Raw genomic sequence first — 19,712 nt, 5'->3', positions numbered from 1 at the left:
TGTTGGAAGGTGAACCTTCGCCCCAGTCTGAAGTCCTGAGCGCTCTGGATTAGGTTTCCTTCAAGGATCTCTCTGTACTTTGCTCCGTTCATCTTTGCCTCGATCCTGACTTTTACTGAGGAGTGGCGGGCCATTGTACCATAAGGGCCTGATTGGTGAAGTGCTGCAGAGACTGTTGTCCTTCTGGAAGGTTATCCGATTTCCACAGAGTAACTCTGGAGGTCTTTCAGAGTGACCATCGGTTTCATGGTCACCTCCCTGACCGAGGCCCTTCTCCCCCGATTGCTCAGTTTGACAAGAAGGCCAGATCTAGGAAGAGTCTCGGTGGTTCCAAACTTCTTACATTTAAGAATGATGAAGGCCACTGTGTTCTTGGGGACCTTCAATGCTTTAGAAATGTTTTGGTACCCTTCCCCAAATATGTGCCTCGACACAGTCCTGTCTCGGAGCTCTACGGACAATTCCTTCAACATCATTGCTAGGTTTTTGCTCTGACTTCAACTGGTGGACCTTATATAGACAGGTGTGTGCCTTTCTAAATCATGTGCAGTCAATTATATTTACCACTGGTGGATTGTAATTGTAGAAACATCTCAAGAATGATCAATGGGGGAAGAGTCTCGGTGGTTCCAAACTTCTTCCATTTAAGAATGATGAAGGCCACTGTGTTCTTGGGGACCTTCAATGCTTTAGAAATGTTTTGGTACCCTTCCCCAAATATGTGCCTCGACACAGTCCTGTCTCGGAGCTCTACGGACAATTCCTTCAACATCATTGCTAGGTTTTTGCTCTGACTTCAACTGGTGGACCTTATATAGACAGGTGTGTGCCTTTCTAAATCATGTGCAGTCAATTATATTTACCACTGGTGGATTGTAATTGTAGAAACATCTCAAGAATGATCAATGGAAACAGGTTGCACCTGAGCTCAATTTTGAGTCTCATAGAAAAGGGTCTGATTACTTATTTGAATAAGGTATTAAAAAAATATTTATATATAAATTTGCAAAAAATTCAAAAAAGATGTTTTCGCTTGTTGTTATGGGTAATCCTGTGTAGATTGCTGAGGAAAATGTTGTATTTAATCCATTTTAGAAAAAGGCTGTAGCGTAACAAAATATGGAAAAAGTCAAAGGGTCTGAATACTTTCCATAGACACTGTATATGGTGGTATTCAAGCTGAGGCTAATTAATTAATGCAAACAGATATTTTGATTAGCTAGGTAGCAAACGTTACATAGCTAACCTTAGTCCAGCAGCTAGCCTCTGTAGCAAGGTAACACCAGTCAGCTGAATGTAAGCCAACTAACAAGCAAATAAAGGTAGATAGCAAATGAATGTGGTTTTGTTTTTGATTAGGTAGGTAGCTAACAAGCAAATAAAGGTAGATAGCAAATTAATGTTATTTTGTTTTCGATTAGGTAGGTAGCTAGCTAGCTAACTTAACATTATACCAGTCAGATGAGAGCTAACGTAGGCTTGGTAGCGAACCAACAAGCGAGCAATAGCAAGCTATATTTTTCCAAGTAACGTTTTCCACATAAGGCTGATGTCATCATGTCTAAACATCTGATCTAGACACTTGAGTGTAATCGGAGCACAAAGAAATATGCACTAATCAACTAAGTTAGCAAACGTCCTTGGCTGCAATGATAGTCAATTAACATTAGCTAGATAAGTAACCTTAGCCAACATAAGATTGTAATGTTAGCTATGAAAACTTCAAATCAAATCAAATTGTATTAGTCACATGCGCTAAATACAACAGGTGTAGAGCTTAGAGTGAAACGCTTACTTACGAGCCCCTAACCGACAGTGCAGTTTCAAAGAATACGGATAAGAATAAGAGATAAAAGTAACAAGTAATTGAAGAGCAGCTGTAAACAATAACAATATATACGGGGGGGGGGGTGTGTGTGCCGGTACATATTCAATGTGCAGAAGCACAGGTTAGTTGAGGTAGTACGTAGATGTAGGTAGAGTTAATTAAAGTGACTATGCATAGATGACAACAGAGAGTGGCAGTGGTGTGGAGAGGGGAATGGGGGGGGCAATGCGAATAATATGGGTACCATTTGACTAGATGGACCTAGACTTGGCGCTCCAGTACCGCTTGCCGTGTGGTAGCAGGGAGAACAGTCTATGACTAGGGTGGCTGGAGTCTTTCACAATTTGTAGGATCTTCCTCTGACACTGCCTGGTATTGAGGTCCTGGATGTCAGGAAGCTTGGCCCCAGTGATGTACTGGGCCATTCGCACCACCATCGCAGTGCCTTGTGGTCAGAGGCTGAGCAGTTGCCATACCAGGCAGTGATGGAACCATGCTCTCGATGCTGCAGCTGTAGAACCTTTTGAGGATTGAGGGACCCATGCCAAATCTTTCCAGTCTTCTGAGAGGGAATAGGTTTTGTAGTGCCCGCTTCACGACTATCATGGTGTGCTTGGACCATGTTAGTTTGTTGGTGATGTGGACACCAAGGAACTTGAAGCTTTCAACCTGCTCCACTGCAGCCCCGTCGATGAGAATGGGAGCATGCTCGGGTCTCTTTTTCTTGTAGTCCACAATAATCTCCTTTGTCTTGATCACATTGAGTGAGAGGTTGTTGTCCTGGCACCTCACGGCCAGGTATCTGACGTCCTCTCTGACGTCTTGTTGTTGTCGGTGATCAGGCTGTTGTGTCATCGGCAAATTTCATGATGGTGTTGGAGTCGTGCCTGGCCATGCAGTCATGAGTGAACAGGGAGTACAGGAGGGGGCTGAGCACGCACCCCTGAGGGGCCCCTGTGTTGAGGATCAGCGTGGTGGATGTGTTGTTACCTACCCTTACCACCTGGGGACGGCCCATCAGGAAGTCCAGGATCCAGTTGCGTAGGGAGGTGTTTAGTCCCAGGGTCCTTAGCTTAGTGATGAGTTTTGAGGGCACTATGGTGTTGAAAGCTGAGCTGTAGTCAATGAATAGCATTCTTACATAGGTGTTCCTTTTGTCCAGGTGGAAAAGGGCAGCGTGGAGTGCAATAGAGATCATCTGTGGATCTGTTGGGGCAGTATGGGTCTGGGGTTTCTGGGATGATGACATTGATGTGAGCCATGGCCAGCCAATCAAAGCACTTCATGGCTACAGATGTGAGTGCTACGGGTTGGTAGTCATTTAAGCAGGTTACGTTAGTGTTCTTGGGCACAGGCACTATGGTGGTCTGCTTAAAACATGTTGGTATTACAGACTCGGACAGGGAGAGGTTGAAAATGTCAATGAAGACACTTGCTAGTTGGTCAGTGCATGCTCGCAGTACACGTCCTGGAAATCCGTCTGGCCCTGCGGTCTTGTGAATGTTAACCCGTCTAAAGATCTTACTCACATCGGCTGCGGAGAGCGTGATCACACAGTCTTCCAGTACTTCCGGTGCTCTCATGCATGATTCAGTGTTTTTTGCCCCGAAGCGAGCATTGAAGTAGTTTAGCTCGTCCGGTAGGCTCGTGTCACTGGGCAGCTCTGGGCTCTGCCTCCCTTTGTGGTCTGTAATGGTTTGCATGTAAGCTAACAGTTACAGAAATCAGGAGTGCAGACAGGCTCTATCTACGTATCTGAGCTACTGTGTCCAACACACCACACCTGATGTTATGTTTGACACCTACTATGTTTGATACCTACTTACCAACTGACATTCTTGACTAAATAAAGGTTCAAGGCCATACAGGCACCTAAGAAACTTGCCTACACATACTTTGAATTACAATACCACCATAGTGTCACGACTCCTACCGAAGGTGGCTCCCCTTCCTGTTCGGATGGCGCTCGGCGGTCGTCGTCACCGGCCTACTAGCTGCTACTAATCCCCCCCCCCTCCCCCCTGTCTGTTTATTAGTTACACCTGTGTTGGTTGGGCTTTATTATCCCACCGGCCCGCCTGCGGGGTGTGCGGGATTATTTTCAGTGTACGATTGTGCACGACTGTAAATCACGGTTGTCTGTGTATGTGTGTTTTGCTGAACTGTTTAGTTCCCCATGTTTTGGGGCATTTGTTTGGGCTGGCATCGTTTTCACCGGTGTGGTGAATAAAAAGTATTGCTACCCTGAACTTTCTGTTTCCTGAGCCTGACTTCTTCCTCCACTATACCCCGGGCATTACACATAGCTACTGTAGTAGGTCAAAGCTGTGGTAGCTGGAAAACCTTGGTAGAGCATGGGTGGAACAAGCATTGTTGTGGCATGTGAATTCTTTGTCTTTTTCAGCTTCAGACCAATGCCTATTCTCACTTAAAACGTGGTTTGTTTTTAATCTAGATATACGTGTGCTATGGCTACTTAGTAGGCAGTCATGGGGATATCTGTTCCTCTGAGCTTATGGATGGGAGTCCTCTCTCTCTCTCTCTCTCTCTCTCTCTCTCTCTCTCTCTCTCTCTCTCTCTCTCTCTCTCTCTCTCTCTCACACACACACATTGAGTTCACTCTGACAGGGAAAGCTGAGGTATTTTCTGACCTTTAGAGAAGGTGAGAACAACCTGATAACCTTAAAGGAGAAACCCACGTGGTGAGACTTACATGGCTATGTTATTGCAGGTGCAGATAAAGCTCAAGTACAAAGTCATGCCCTTACTGGAATTGTTATGGAGTGTGTTGGTAGTATGTTGATTTACTCACTGAGGTTACGGCTTGTGATCAGTGGTGGAAAAAGTACCAAAATGTCATACTTGAGTAAAAGTAAAGATACCTTAATAGAAAATGACTCAAGTAAAAGTGAAATTCACCTAGTGAAATACTACTTCAGTAAAAGTCTAAAAGTATTTTGGTTTTAAATATACTTAAGTATCAAAAGTACATGTAGAAGTCAAAGTAAAAGTATAAAACACTTCAAATTCCTTATATTAAGACAACAAGTTGCCACTATTCTTGTTTTTATTTTTATTTATGGATAGCCAACACTCCATCACTCAGACATAATTTACAAATGAAGAATTGGTGTTTAGTCTGCCAGATCAGGGGCAGTAGGGACAACCAGGAATGTTCTCTTGATGTGTGTGAATTGGACCCTTTTCCAGTCCTGCTAAGCATTCAGAATGTAACGAGTACTTTTGGGTGTCAGAGAAAATGTATGGAGTAAAAATTACATTATTTTCTTTATGAATGTAAGTGAAGTAAAAGTAAAAGTTGTCAAAAAGATAAATTGTAAATTCAAGTACAGATACCCCAAAAAACTACTTATGTAGTACTTTAAAGTATGCTTACTTAGGTACTGTACACCACTGCTTGTGTGTAGGTTTTATACTCAGAGCACTTCATATCTGAATGACTATGAACAAGTGTAAAGTGTCCACCTGGGTCATGCACAGCAGGCATTTTGTTCTAGAATGTTCACCACACAGCAGCTATCAAGGCACTTAAGTATGTGTCATATATATTCATTCTCTGAGGCGATGGCTCAATACACACCCTGTCTCTCTCTCTCACCCAAGGCATGAATGTGACCTTACCCTCTCCACAGCAGGACGCACAGCGTGTCTCTCACTGTGTGCCTCGTTCCAGGTGTCTGAACATTCCAGGGTTCTCATCATCCCGGGGTTCTGAAGACTGGTCTTTGAAGGCTGGAAAAGGGAGACGGCAGGGGTCCCAGTACAGTCCAAGTTGACAAAGAGCCAAAGCTACTCAGAGGCCTGATATAGACTTAGACATGTTGGGCTAATAACAAGAACCCTTTAAAGTTAGCTGAACCCAACAGCCAATCCAACAACGCTGCAACCGACAGTATATGCCTATCCTGGCAGGGTATAAAGTGGGGATAACAAGTATTTGATACACTGCCGATTTTGCAGGTTTTCCTACTTACAAAGCATGTAGAGGTCTGTAATTTTTATCATAGTTACACTTCAACTGTGAGAGACGGAATCTAAAACAAAAATCCAGAAAATCACATTGTATGATTTTTAAGTAATTCATTAGCATTTTATTGCATGGCATACTGTAAGTATTTGATACATCAGAAAAGCATAACTTAATATTTGGTACAGAAACCTTTGTTTGCAATTACAGAGATCATACGTTTCCTGTAGTTCTTGACCAGGATTGCACACACTGCCGCAGGGATTTTGGCCCACTCCTCCATACACACCTTCTCCAGATCCTTCAGGTTTCGGGGATGTCACTAGGCAATACGGACTTTCAGCTCCCTCCAAAGATTTTCTATTGGGTTCAGGTCTGGAGACTGGCTAGGCCACTCCAGGACCTTGAGATGCTTCTTACGGAGCCACTCCTTAGTTGCCCTGGCTGTGTGTTTCGGGTCGTTGTCATGCTGGAAACCCAGCCACGAACCATCTTCAATGCTCTTACTGAGGGAAGGAGGTTGTTGGCCAAGATCTTGTGATACGTGGCCCCATCCATCCTCCCCTCAATACGGTGCAGTCGTCCAGTCCCCTTTGCAGAAAAGCATCCCCAAAGAATGATGTTTCCACCTCCATGCTTCACGGTTGGGATGGTGTTCTTGGGGTTGTACTCATCCTTCTTCTTCCTCCAAACACGGCGAGTGGAGTTTAGACCAAAAAGCTCAATTTTTGTCTCATCAGACCACATGACCTTCTCCCATTCCTCCTCTGGATCATCCACATGGTCATTGGCAAACTTCAGATGGGCCTGGACATGCGCTGGCTTGAGCAGGGGGACCTTGCGTGCTCTGCAGGATTTTAATCCATGACGGCGTAGTGTGTTACTAATGGTTTTCTTTGAGACTGTGGTCCCAGCTCTCTTCAGGTCATTGACCAGGTCCTGCCGTGTAGTTCTGGGCTGATCCCTCACCTTCCTCATGATCATTGATGCCCCACGAGGTGAGATCTTGCATGAAGCCCCAGACCGAGTGTGATTGACCCTCATCTTGAACTTCTTCCATAATTGCGCCAACAGTTGTTGCCTTCTCACCAAGCTGCTTGCCTATTGTCCTGTAGCCCATCCCAGCCTTGTGCAGGTCTACAATTTAACCCTGATCTCCTTACACCCTCTCTGGTCTTGGCCATTGTGGGGAGGTTGGAGTCTGTTTGATTGAGTGTGTGGACAGGTGTCTTTTTTACAGGTAACGAGTTCAAACAGGTGCAGTTAATACAGGTAATGAGTGGAGAACAGGAGGGCTTCTTAAAGAAAAACTAACAGGTCTGTGAGAGACATAATTCTTACTGGTTGGGAGGTGATCAAATACTTATGTCATGCAATAAAATGCAAATTAATTACTTAAAAATCATACAATGTGATTTTCTGGATTTTTGTTTTATATTCCGTCTCTCACAGTTGAAGTGTACCTATGATATAAATTGCAGGCCTCTACATGCTTTTTAAGTAGGAAAACCTGCAAAATCGGCAGTGTATCAAATACTTGTTCTCCCCACTTTATACCCTGCCAGGATAGGCATATACTGTCGGTTGCAGCGTTGTTGGATTGGCTGTTGGGTTCAGCTAACTTTAAAGGGTTCTTGTTATTAGCCCATCAAATGCTTGTTCTCCCCACTGCATATATATATATATATATATATATATATATATATATATATATATATATATTTGTATTTTTTTTAAATTAACCTTTATTTAACTAGGCAAGTCAGTTAAGAACAAATTCTTATTTACAATGACGGCCGACCCCGGCCAAACCCTGATGATGCTGGGCAAATTTTGCGCCACCCTATGGGGCTCCCAATCACGGCCGGATGTGATACAGCCTTGATTCAAACCAGGGACTGTATTGACGCCTCTTGTACTGTGATGCACTGCCACATTCCGCTGCGCTACCTGGGAGCCCGAGTAGTATATAGCCATGATGGACAGGAAAAAAGTGGCAAAAATCACAACTTCTTGTTTACGGATTAGTTACAGTTGGGGCAAGGATTAAAATGACATCTAGATTTCAGTGATTTGTTGGTCAGATAGAGACTGTCTCTGCAGTCATTCTGGTGCATAAAGATGTGGTCTGGCGTGTATCCCAGTTGGGCTCCACAACAGAGAACAATAGTAATGGTGTCTTTTTGTAGGCACCAACTCCACCATGGTTCGTTGGGAAAAGCCTGTGGGGAAAATAATGGAGTTTTTCTAAAATAATGGAGTTTTCCATAGGAATGTCTGAACGAATTAGAGGTAACTCATTTACGGTTTTTAGGACTGGCGAGCTCTATTAATCACATTTTTGTCGAAATGTCAATATTCAATATCCAAAAATCGCAAAAGATGGTGCATTTTTCTTCAAATGCCATGAATGTCACATTCAAATATAATAAGGGTCCCCTGGGAAACTCTGTTCAACACTTTGGTTCCTACTCTGTCACAATAACTTTTTCATTCGTTGTCATGCCAAACACCAGCAACCGTAGAATCGGAATACTCATTTTATTTCTAGGATTCAAACAGTTTACACAAATGTTTTGATCGAAGTCGTGAGTAAAAAGTGAAATCGCATATCGTGCACCCCTAGTCTCCATGGGTTACAGTGTTTGAGTGATGCACTCTAGTCTGATTTTCAATGCATTTTTACTTCTGTCAACTGTGAGTGCCCCATCAATCCGCAGAGCAACAGTCCAAACAGATTACCTGAGATAGATGAGTTTCTCTCCCTGAATGGGAGTAATGACTGTCTGTTCCATCAGGGCTGAAGCCATAGAAATAAAATCCATAGAGTGGTCATCCCCATTCAAATCAATGAAGTCTATTCTAGGGGATCTAATTCTATGGCATGGGCCATTCTCAGCAACACAGCTACTGTATCTAGACTTCAATCTTCTTGGAAGATTTGGAAGTGAAGTCTTTCAGGTCACGTTTCTTCAACACCTCCAATAGAATACCTGAAGACCTGAAATAGAGAGTATTGGGGATTCTGTTTGGCTTGGTGCCGTGTCTTGTAATCTATTACCTATTGTACCTTCCCCCAATCCACCAGAGTAGCTTCAAGTACACTGTGTTTTCTTGAACCGCTTTAAGATTTCTAAGTTAGAGTCATTTATTTGATCTTTGCTGAAAGTATACATTCGTTAACCTTTTCTGAGGCTATTGCTGCGATGCGTTTCCACTGTTGGGAGGGCAATTTTATTTATGATTGGCTGAGATGGAAGATTATAGGGAGTTGAATGGACTTCCTCCAGTTCGTAGTGCTTCAGTTACTTCCATTGGACATGTTCCCCCACAGGAACAGCTGACTAAATAATTCCTCAGTAGAAAAAGCAACCTGGGAACTGTACCAGCATAGAACATACAGTATTAGCAAGGACCAATCGATAGCTAGACACTTTTCAGAGGTTATTATACTTTACAAGCGTTGTTTTTGCGTGTGAAGGAGAGAGAGACAGATAGTTAATATTAGCATGAGCACACACACGTACACTCACTCACAAGTTCACTCACGCAGGATACAAAAACACTTGCAAATCCAAATGTGTAGTCCTTGTACATGTCAACCTGGATTGTATTAGTAAAACACTTGGATTGAGCTAATCAAACGGTGATGATTTCCCCCCCTGCAGCAAACTAAGTATACATTTCACCACAACAGCAATCCAATAACACAACACATTAAATCATAATGGCGGAGGCAGTACCTTATTGATATTTTCCTCACATAAAGAGCTACGTGTTCCCTTTGAAGTCGTTCTTTGAGGTTAAACTTCAAAAGGAAAAAGGGGTGAAAGATGAAGGTAAGAGGGTAGAGGAGAGAGAACCCTCACCAAACAGACAATCGCACACTCCACTTGTTAGCAATGTACACACGTACCCGCAAATACGCACGCAGGAACCCACACACGCATGAACACACACAAATGAACACTCGCACACATGAACTCATGCGCATGTGAACAAGCGCTCAACATGCCAGTTGGAAAAGTGAAATTCTATTCAAGTTAAGCGGATCCAAATGACTGAATCGATCATATTGTAAAGTGTGAATGTTTAGCACCTATTGTGCATAGCTATCACCTCTCTCATATCTTCTCTGCTGATGAGAGGAGTTTTCAAGCCTGCTTTCTCTCTCTCTGGTTGGAGAAATCAATGCACATACACTGGACAGTCTGGCCTAATGCTATCAATGCCTTTTAGAGCTCGGCTATAGGCTATTAGATAAGGGAAGCATACATTTTTCATTATTTCAATTAGTTTTTCCTCTCTTTCCTTTTCGATAATGGTTTATCCCTCTTTGAATCTTTACTGTTCCGGTAAACTGTGTGTGTGTGTGTGTGTGTGTGTGTGTGTGTGTGTGTGTGTGTGTGTGTGTGTGTGTGTGTGTGTGTGTGTGTGTGTGTGTGTGTGTGTGTGTGTGTGTGTGTGTGTGTCTGTGTGCGATTTCACACCCCTTCCCCTTGAGGTTCAGAGTCTAATCAACACACTGCTTCTGCCTTCCATTTTCTCCGCGCTTTTCCTCATTCAGATGTTGTTCTCACGTACCCTATGTCTGTCACCAATGTTATATTCGGGAACCACAGCTGAAGGATGACTGAACGAGAGAGTTCAAGTGACGTCGGGGGACTCAAGTTAGATGCGTCTGATGGTAGGCACACAGGGTTGAACCGCATGAATTATTAGGGCGCTGCAGAAGGATAACTGTATGATTAGGTAACATGGTGTCATTATGCAGACTCTGCTGTCCGTGTGCACTGACGTGCAGCAGTTCGAACCGGAGGAGACTTAAAGAAATAACGTTAACCACAGGAGGCTGCGGAGGGGAGGACGGCTCGTAATAATGAGCAAATGAAATGCCATGAAACACCTGGAAACCATGTGTTGTTTGATGCGATTCCATTCGACTACTTCCAGCCATTACCACGAGCCCGTTACCACCTCTGCAATTAAGGTGCCACCAACCTCCTGTGGCGTTCACCATAATCAAAACATGACTTAATGTCCTTACTTTGAAAGTATATGGACTGGAAGACTGTAATCCACAGATCAGAGTTGTATACTTTGTTTGGTTTGCTTTTCGGATGTGTTTACTTCCGTTTACTAACGTATACATGGTTGAGGGTCGAGCATATATTGAAACAACAAGGTATTTTCTACAGTCTTATTTCCACCCACTCTGGACTGCATCGTAGAGTACAACAACGCTGTAAACACAACGTGACAATGCCATCTGTTCAGTGCAGAGCTAAGAAAATAATCTATTTAATTTCCCAGACGGCTGCAGGTGCTATCATTTATCTCATCTAGAGTGAGAGAGACTTCTAAAGTATATGAATGTAGACCTTCAGAATGATATAAATCCACCTTACCGAGTCTTACTGCACGGCCTGCTGCGCTGATGCTCAGTGGGATAGAGAGAGGAAAGGAAGCTTTGGCTTTAATCCACTGTCTTAACTCAGAGTAGCCCTCTGCGTACACAAAAGTATCCACGCATGTACTCATGCACACCCCACTACTGGCCAACCAGCCCCTACTCTACCTGCCTGTCAGCATCATAGATATAGATTCTATTTCTATGGCCAACATATCCTTGCCTCCTGGTGTGTGTCGGAACAGTACGCTGCCCCCCTGTTGTTTCCTTGCAGAAAGATGGTATTTTGTGTTCACGTGACTGCGCTGGTAACTATGGTGTGTTTCTCTCTCTCTCTCTCTCTTTCTCTCTCTGGTATCTCTCTCTCTGGTATCTCTCTCTCTGGTATCTCTCTCTCTCTCTCTCTCTCAATCTTTCCCCCTCCTTATTTCTCACAAATGCAGGCACAAACCCAAAAACATCATATAATATATATGCGGTAACATACACAGTAAAAATACATCTACTCATTTACCCTCCACCATTAAGGCACTCTACCAGAGGGGTGTCGGGTGCTGCTGCTTGCCCCACAGCTTGCATGTCCAAAAAGGGAAGGTAATGCTAGGAGACAAGAGTAGCTGCAGAGTTCAACCAGGAGATTGCGCTCTGTGTTTAGAAACAGCATGATAGCTTTGAATTGGGCTTGACATCTTCTAGCGGGAGTGTGTCTTAACAAGGCCTGCGCCAGTGGAGCCGTGCTGGGCTGTCAGCGTGGGAGGGAAACTAGTGGATCACTACTGGGATGGGACTGGCACGTTCTCCTGGCACGAGCTAGGGAGAGACGCACATGCATGCAAGTGCACACGTAGAAAGATGCATCTGCGTTCATATATGAGGTACATACACACATGCACATACAGGTAACTGCCAAAATAATGGAAACACTTGAGTAAATGAGGGATGCTGTCACGTTCTGACCATCGTTCGTGTGTGTTTTCTTTGTTTTAGTGTTGGTCAGGACGTGAGCTGGGTGGGCATTCTATGTTGTGTGTCTGGTTTGTCTATTTCTATGTTTGGCCTGATATGGTTCTCAATCAGAGGCAGGTGTTAGTCATTGTCTCTGATTGGGAACCATATTTAGGTAGCCTGTTTTGTGTTGGGTTTTGTGGGTGATTGTTGCTGTCTCTGTGTTTGTTGCACCAGATAGGGCTGTTTCGGTTTTGTCACATTTCTTGTTTTGTAGATTGTTCATATTTATTAAAGATGTTTACAAGTAACCACACTGCGTTTTGGTCCGCCTCTCTTTCCCCAGAAGAAAACCATTACAGATGCGGAGTATATTGAAAACAGGTGCTTCAACACATGCTTAGGGTCATGCATAAAAATGCTGGGCAGGTCATTATTTTGGCTATGACCCCATTGGATGACAATGCCCCCAATAGTTTGATGAGCATAAAAATGATATAACCCATAGGCCATGACCGTCTCAGTCACCAGATCTCAACCCAATTGAACAGTCTGGAGTGGCGCCCCGGAGACAGCGTTTTCCACGATCATCAACAAAACACCAAATTATGAAATTTAATGTGGAAGAATGGTGTCTCTTACCTCCAATAGAGTTCCAGACACTTGGAGAATCTTTTCCAAGGTGCATTGAAGCTGTTCTGGGTCGTGGTGGCCCAATGCCCTATTAAGACACTATGTTGGAGTTTCCTTTATTTTGGCAGTTACCTGTAAATATTAGAGTATGCACACATTCACAAACACAAATAGTTGAAAAGGTGTGTCAACTACATGTGCATCAAGGCATTTACCCTCAGCCAGAAGAAAGTGAAAAAGAGAGAGATGGAGAAAGAGATGTGCCCAACGCAACACATTGATGGGTAGACAAATAGTTTCAAAAGAGACCTATTGAAAAAACAGGCAAAAGAATATGCCAGTCCTACTGTAAAACACCAACGATGAGTCTCACGTGGACATTGATTAAGGCAGCCCCCTTTCACCTCTCTGATTCAGAAGGGTCGGATTAAATGCGGACGACACATTTTGGTTAAATGCATTCAGTTGTGCAACTGACTAGGCATCCCCTTTCCCTTCTCTATTGGCACCCTATTCCATTGTGAGTGCATTATATAGTGAATAGGGAGCCATTTGGTATGCACTCAATGCAGTCTCGCAGTAATTAAGTGCACAGCAGTTTTGCTACAGCTCCATTCTGAGTGAGTAATGTATTTCAATAATGATGTTGGCTCAAACGGTTTGTTGTCATGGTCTGGGAACTGATCTATTCAATGCTGACCACTCTGACAGGGCTAAACTCTGCATATTTCCTCACTCCGCCCAGACATGGCATTAGTCTACACTGTGTGTCTGCTCGCAGGTATTTGTAAATGTGTCTGCAATCGCGTGAGTAAATGTGTGTGTGGAGTTGGCTACTCTCTTCCTGCTTACTGAGGAGGTTCTCAGTAGCAGCTCCGGTCCCTGAGGCTCTCACTCTACTCAGAACACAATGGCTGTTAATCCTGACTAAGGCAGAGGCAGCAAGTTGATTAGCAAACAACCACTTCCTCTCTCTGGCTGGCTTGTCTGGCTGTCCGGCTTTCTGTCTGTCCGGCTGACTGGCTGACTCTCTCTGTTTGTCTGTCTCGACATCCGTCCATCTAACTAGCTGACTGGCTGGCTGGTTGTCTGTTTGGCTGTCTGTCTGAATTCTCCAGTCAGGCTGGTTGAACTAGAGAGGAGAGGGCTGTGAGGGAATAGTTTTCAGCACCATGGACAGCAACTGCCTCCGCAATGTGTCATGTATACAGCTCAGCCGCTGTATACCATGCACTCTATAAGTGGTAGCTTCAAGTGGGCTCACACACACCATCCTCTACCTTGTGAATGAATTTCTCTTAATTGATTGATTAGTTGATATACATGATTGATTTTCTGTCTCCTTTCACAGTGATCATTGGCACTTTCTGGTGACTTTCTGTGGACAACACCTGCCGAGACACTGATCTCAGAATAGAGGACCTACCAGCTGTCATGAACATCCGGGAGCTATGGCGCGCCATCATGTGGCATATTGCAACACCATAAGCAAGTAATCAACTTTTGTACTTAGTGTCAAAATAGCTCAAACCTTGACACATCACTCTAAATCACAAATCTAAATCCAAAGAAGTAAATCATGTTTCCAGGCCATCCTGTGAATGGAACAACAATCCCAGCCTTCCTGTTATACAGTCAATACAAGCACTCACAACATCGTTCAGCTTAATTGGCTACTTTTGCTTTCTGAATAAAACACTGTACAGACACTTTACCAGGAAAAAACACAACAGTGCAGCATTAGGTGTGTGTGCCAAATGGCATCCTATTCCCTACAAAGTGCACTACTTTGGACCAGAGACGTATGGGCCATGGTCAAAAGTAGAGCACTATATAGGGAATATGGTGCCTTTTGGGACTCATTCTAGATGTGGATGTTTTCCCCCCGGTCTGTACCTTCCTAATACTGGCTCGCAGCTGCATTTAGTGGTAATGGGAGGAAATAGGGCTGTCCCTAGGGTTGGTTAGAGTAGAGTAGCACATCTCCGCACTCTCTCTCCAGACCTCCATTCTCTCTACTTAGCCCTCTCAACTTTGGCTTGATGCTTGGTGTTTACAGTACACTTCTCTACTGGGTAACACTTTATTTGGATAATCCATCCGTAGATGCTTTACGTACAAACTACAGTAATATTTAAACTAACTATCTACTTACCCTAGCTCTAACCCTAACCGTAAGCCTTATCCTAACCCTAAACTGAACCCTTACCTTAACCTTAGCCCTAATCCTAATCTTAACCCTTACCCTAACCCTTATTCTAAACCTAATCCTAACCGTAACCTTACACTCTTAGAATAAAAGGTGCTATCTAGAACCTTAAAGGGTTCTTCGGCTGTCCCCATAGGATAACCTTTTTTGGGACAGCCAAATAACCTGCAGTTGCTTGTCAACAGATATATTATTATTAATATATATATTGCCATATTATCAACAACCTATCTATAAAGCATAATACAGATGGAAAATCCAGACTATCTAAACAAAAGTGTGAATCTCCACTTTTCTACCATAATTGCCCTTTACTGACAACGTTCTCTGAACTTTAACATGTCATGATGCATGCTTCCAGAAGCTTTTAGAACTCATTATGACGTCCCAGAAGAGGTCAAGGTGAGAGGTTGTGGTGAACGTAGAGAGAGAGACGAGGGTGATACTGTGTTGTTGTTTTTGTCGCAATGCTTTGCTGTATCTTGGCCAGGTCGCAGTTGTAAATGAGAACTTGTTCTCAACTGGCCTACCTGGCTAAATAAATCTTCTTAGGGCTAGGCGTCCCGTCAGCGGGACACCTGACGACAACTTCCGGTGAAATTGGAGGACGCGCAAATCAAATAAATAATCATACAAATGATGTATATTAAACATCTAGGTACATACAAGTGTCTTATATCGGTTAAAAGCTTAAATTGTTGTTAATCTAACAGCATATGACTGATTTACAATAGGCTTTACAGCGAAAGCATTCCATGCGATTGTTTGAGGATGGCGCCCCAGATCAAAATATTTTTCAACCAGCACAGGCTTTGTAAAATCAAAAATAGCGATTAAATGTTCACATACTTTTTGAACATCTGATTTGCAAACCCAAGGGTCCCAGATACAAAATGCATGGTCGTTTTGTTAGATAAAATCCTTCTTTATATCCCAAAAAGTCTGTTTAGTTGATTTTGAGTAATCCACTTGTTCAACATGCAGAGAAAGGAATCCAAAAAGCTACCGCTAAACTTTCATTTCTCAAACTTCAAAGTGTTTTGTATTCAATGGTACTAATTATATACATATCCTGGCTTCTGGGCTTGAGTAACAGGCAGTTTACTTTGGGCACGTCAGTCAGACAGGAAGTGGATAAAATAGACCCTAGCCTGAAGAAGTTTTTAAATAAAGGTGGAATTAAACATTTTAAAAATGAGGAGGATGAGAAGGAGGATTGAGAAAGGGGGTTGGTTGCATGGAAATTGGGTGCATTTATACAAAGTCCATTGATTTGACAACAGGTCGAGACATTAGTACACCACTGTAGGAGGTGTACAAGATGTCATATGTCATCGAGTCCCGATAGTGTCCTCAACCAAGGTAGTGTATGTGTGAAACCCTCACAGAAAGAGAGGAAGTCACGGTTCATACTACATCACTAACGGCATGCACAAGGAGGGAATTCCATTTGTATGTTGTACTTACAGTAATACCAAACATAAACATGCCTGATTTAGTATGGGGTGAAGGCAAGTATATACTGTACCTTCTAGGAGCATACCATTACAACATTACAAAACACAGGTCGGCCACCTCTTCACAGTGCTTTTGATTTCAGTGATTTATTCCGTTATTCCCTTTTCTAGTTAAATTAAACAGATTGCACACCTACCTACATCTTAGTGTCACATGCTATACACCCCCATGTAGACTGACATATATTTAATGTCTGAGATCTATGTTTTCCTCTCTCTGGTTGTGAAAACACTTTGCTTAATCCGATGGTTTCCTGTAGGTGACCAATAGGGAACTGGAAAGGAATAAACAGGATTCCTTCTCACCACTTGACGTCTCGCCAAGACTTTAAAAAGCCAAGCAGGAAATCAGAGCTACTCAGGTTCACTGTAGGTTTAGACTGTTGGCTGCTTTAAACTTCCTCTACTGTCCTGGCTCTATTCATGGGGATACTATATGTTAATATCAAGGGTTGGGATCCAGTCGATTCAATTTCAATTCAGTATGAAGAATCAATTTAAACTTTAAATTGTGTTTCCAGGTAATAGCATTTCTTCCCATCCTAAATTGGTTGAGACATGATTCTTCCGCCCCATGACTAAGTATAGCTAACTATTCTGCATGTAGCCCTTCCCCCTCAACAAGAAAACCAAAATAAATATTTGAATATTTTTAATTGACGATAAGTATCTCTTGAATTGCATTTTGAATTCATCCCTCAGAAATACATATTCTTAAAACATACCCCAACCTCCTCTTAATTGTAATGGTTCCAACATGCTTTGCTCCTCTTCAGCAATTTCCCGTTACACTTCCCTCTCTGCTCCTTCTATAAAGCTACTGTCACCCATGTGATAGTTTCTTCATTAATTTACACCTTCCAAAAGATTCCTACTATTTTCAGATATCCAGAACAACAACAAAAACAACAGCCTAATGGGGATGAATTGTTTAGTTTTCCTTTATAGGTAGTGGATGGAGGGGGTTGTGCATCTGGCCATCATCACAGGAGAGAATAGGAGAGGGGAGTGGCTAAGTTTCAAGGGTCAGGAGAAGACCACACTACACCGTGGGAGGCTCTTTCCCACACGCATGCATGCGCACACACACACACACACACACACACACACACACACACACACACACACACACACACACACACACACACACACACACACACACACACACACACACACAGGACTCTGAAGTGGGTTGACTTTCTAAGCCAGCTAAACTGTGTGAGCCAGCTAACAGTCCACATCCGTCTAACACAGGAAAAATAGCTCAAAAGTGAGCTCAGCATTGACTTTGTAATGAAGTGCTCTCTCTGCCCAAAATGTGGGTACTGACTTTCTTACTATTAGACATACAGCTAAACTTATGAGCCTACTAACATCCATTATCTACTACATTAGAAGGACTACTTTCCATTATGGAATGTGTTATGAGGACTACTACTTTCATTTTATGAGGACTATTGTTAGGGCTGAAAGTAGGGCTGAAATTAGATGGATTGATGTCAACACACAACTTTCACTAAAGTTTGATTATTATGTGTGTCTGTGTCTCAATGAGGACTACTACGTCCATTATGAGGACTACTACATCCATTATGAGGACTACTACATCCATTATGAGGACTACTACATCTTTTATGAGGACTACTTTACAGAGGACTACTACTTTCATTATGAGGACTACTACAACTAATTCCATTATGAGGACTACTACTTCCATTATGAGGAAAACTACTTCCATTATGAGGACTACTACATCCATTATGAGGACTATTACTTCCATTAAGTGTACTACTTTCATTATGAGGACTTACCTTATGAGGACTACTACAACCATTATGAGGACTACTACTTCCATTATGAGGACTACTACTTTCATTATGAGGACAAGAGGACTACTACTTTCATTATGAGGACTACTACTTCCATTATGAGGACTATGAGGACTACTACTTTCATTATGAGTGAGGACTACTACTTCCACTATGAGGACTACTACTTCCATTATGATTACTTTCTTTATGAGGACTACTACATCCATTATGAGGACTCCATTATGAGGACTACTGTACTCTTCCATTATGAGGACTACTTATTATGAGGACATACTTTCATTATGAGGACTACTACTAATGAGGACCTACCATTATGAGGACTACTACTTCCATTATGAGGACTACTACTTTCATTATGAGGACTACTACTTTTATTATGAGGACTACTACATCCATTATGAGGACATCCATTAATGAGGACTACTACTTCCATTATGAGGACTACTACATCCATTATGAGGACCATTATGAGGACTACTACTTTCATTATGAGGACTACTACTTCCATTATGAGGACTACTACTTTCATTATGAGGACTACTACTTTCATTATGAGGACTACTACTTCCATTATGAGGACTACTACTTTCATTATGAGGACTACTACATCCATTATGAGGACTACTACTTTCATTATGAGGACATTATTATGAGGACTACTACATCCGTTATGAGGACTACTACTTCCATTATGAGGACTACTACTTCCATTATGAGGACTACTACTTCCATTACTACTACTTCCATTATGAGGACTACTACTTTAAAGGACTACTACTTTCATTATGAGGACCACTACTTCCATTATGAGGACTACTACTTCCATTATGAGGACTACTACTTTCCATTATGAGGACTACTACTTCCATTATGAGGACTGAGGACTACTACTACTACCATTATGAGGACTACTACTTCCATTATGAGGACTACTACTTTATGAGGACTACTATTCCATTAAAGGACTACTACTTCCATTATGAGGACTACTACTTCCATTAAAGGACTACTACTTTCATTATGAGGACCTATTTCCATTATGAGGACTACTACTTCCATTATGAGGACTACTACTTCTACTACTTATTATGAGGACTACTACTTCCATTATGAGGACTACTACATCCATTATGAGGACTACTACTAAAGGACTACTACTTCCATTATGAGGACTACTACATTAAAGGACCATTATTATGAGGACTACTACTTCCATTATGAGGACTACTATTATTCTACTTCATTATGAGGACTACTATTTCCATTATGAGGACTACTACTTCCATTATGAGGACTCCATTATGAGGACTACTACTTCCATTATGAGGACTACTATTATTATGAGGACTA

The sequence above is a fragment of the Oncorhynchus masou genome, chromosome 19, assembly GCF_036934945.1.
Source record: "Oncorhynchus masou masou isolate Uvic2021 chromosome 19, UVic_Omas_1.1, whole genome shotgun sequence".
NCBI classification, from domain to species: Eukaryota; Metazoa; Chordata; class Actinopteri; order Salmoniformes; family Salmonidae; genus Oncorhynchus; species Oncorhynchus masou.
The sequence above is the reverse complement of the archived record's forward strand: the minus strand, read 5'-3'. Positions refer to the sequence as shown.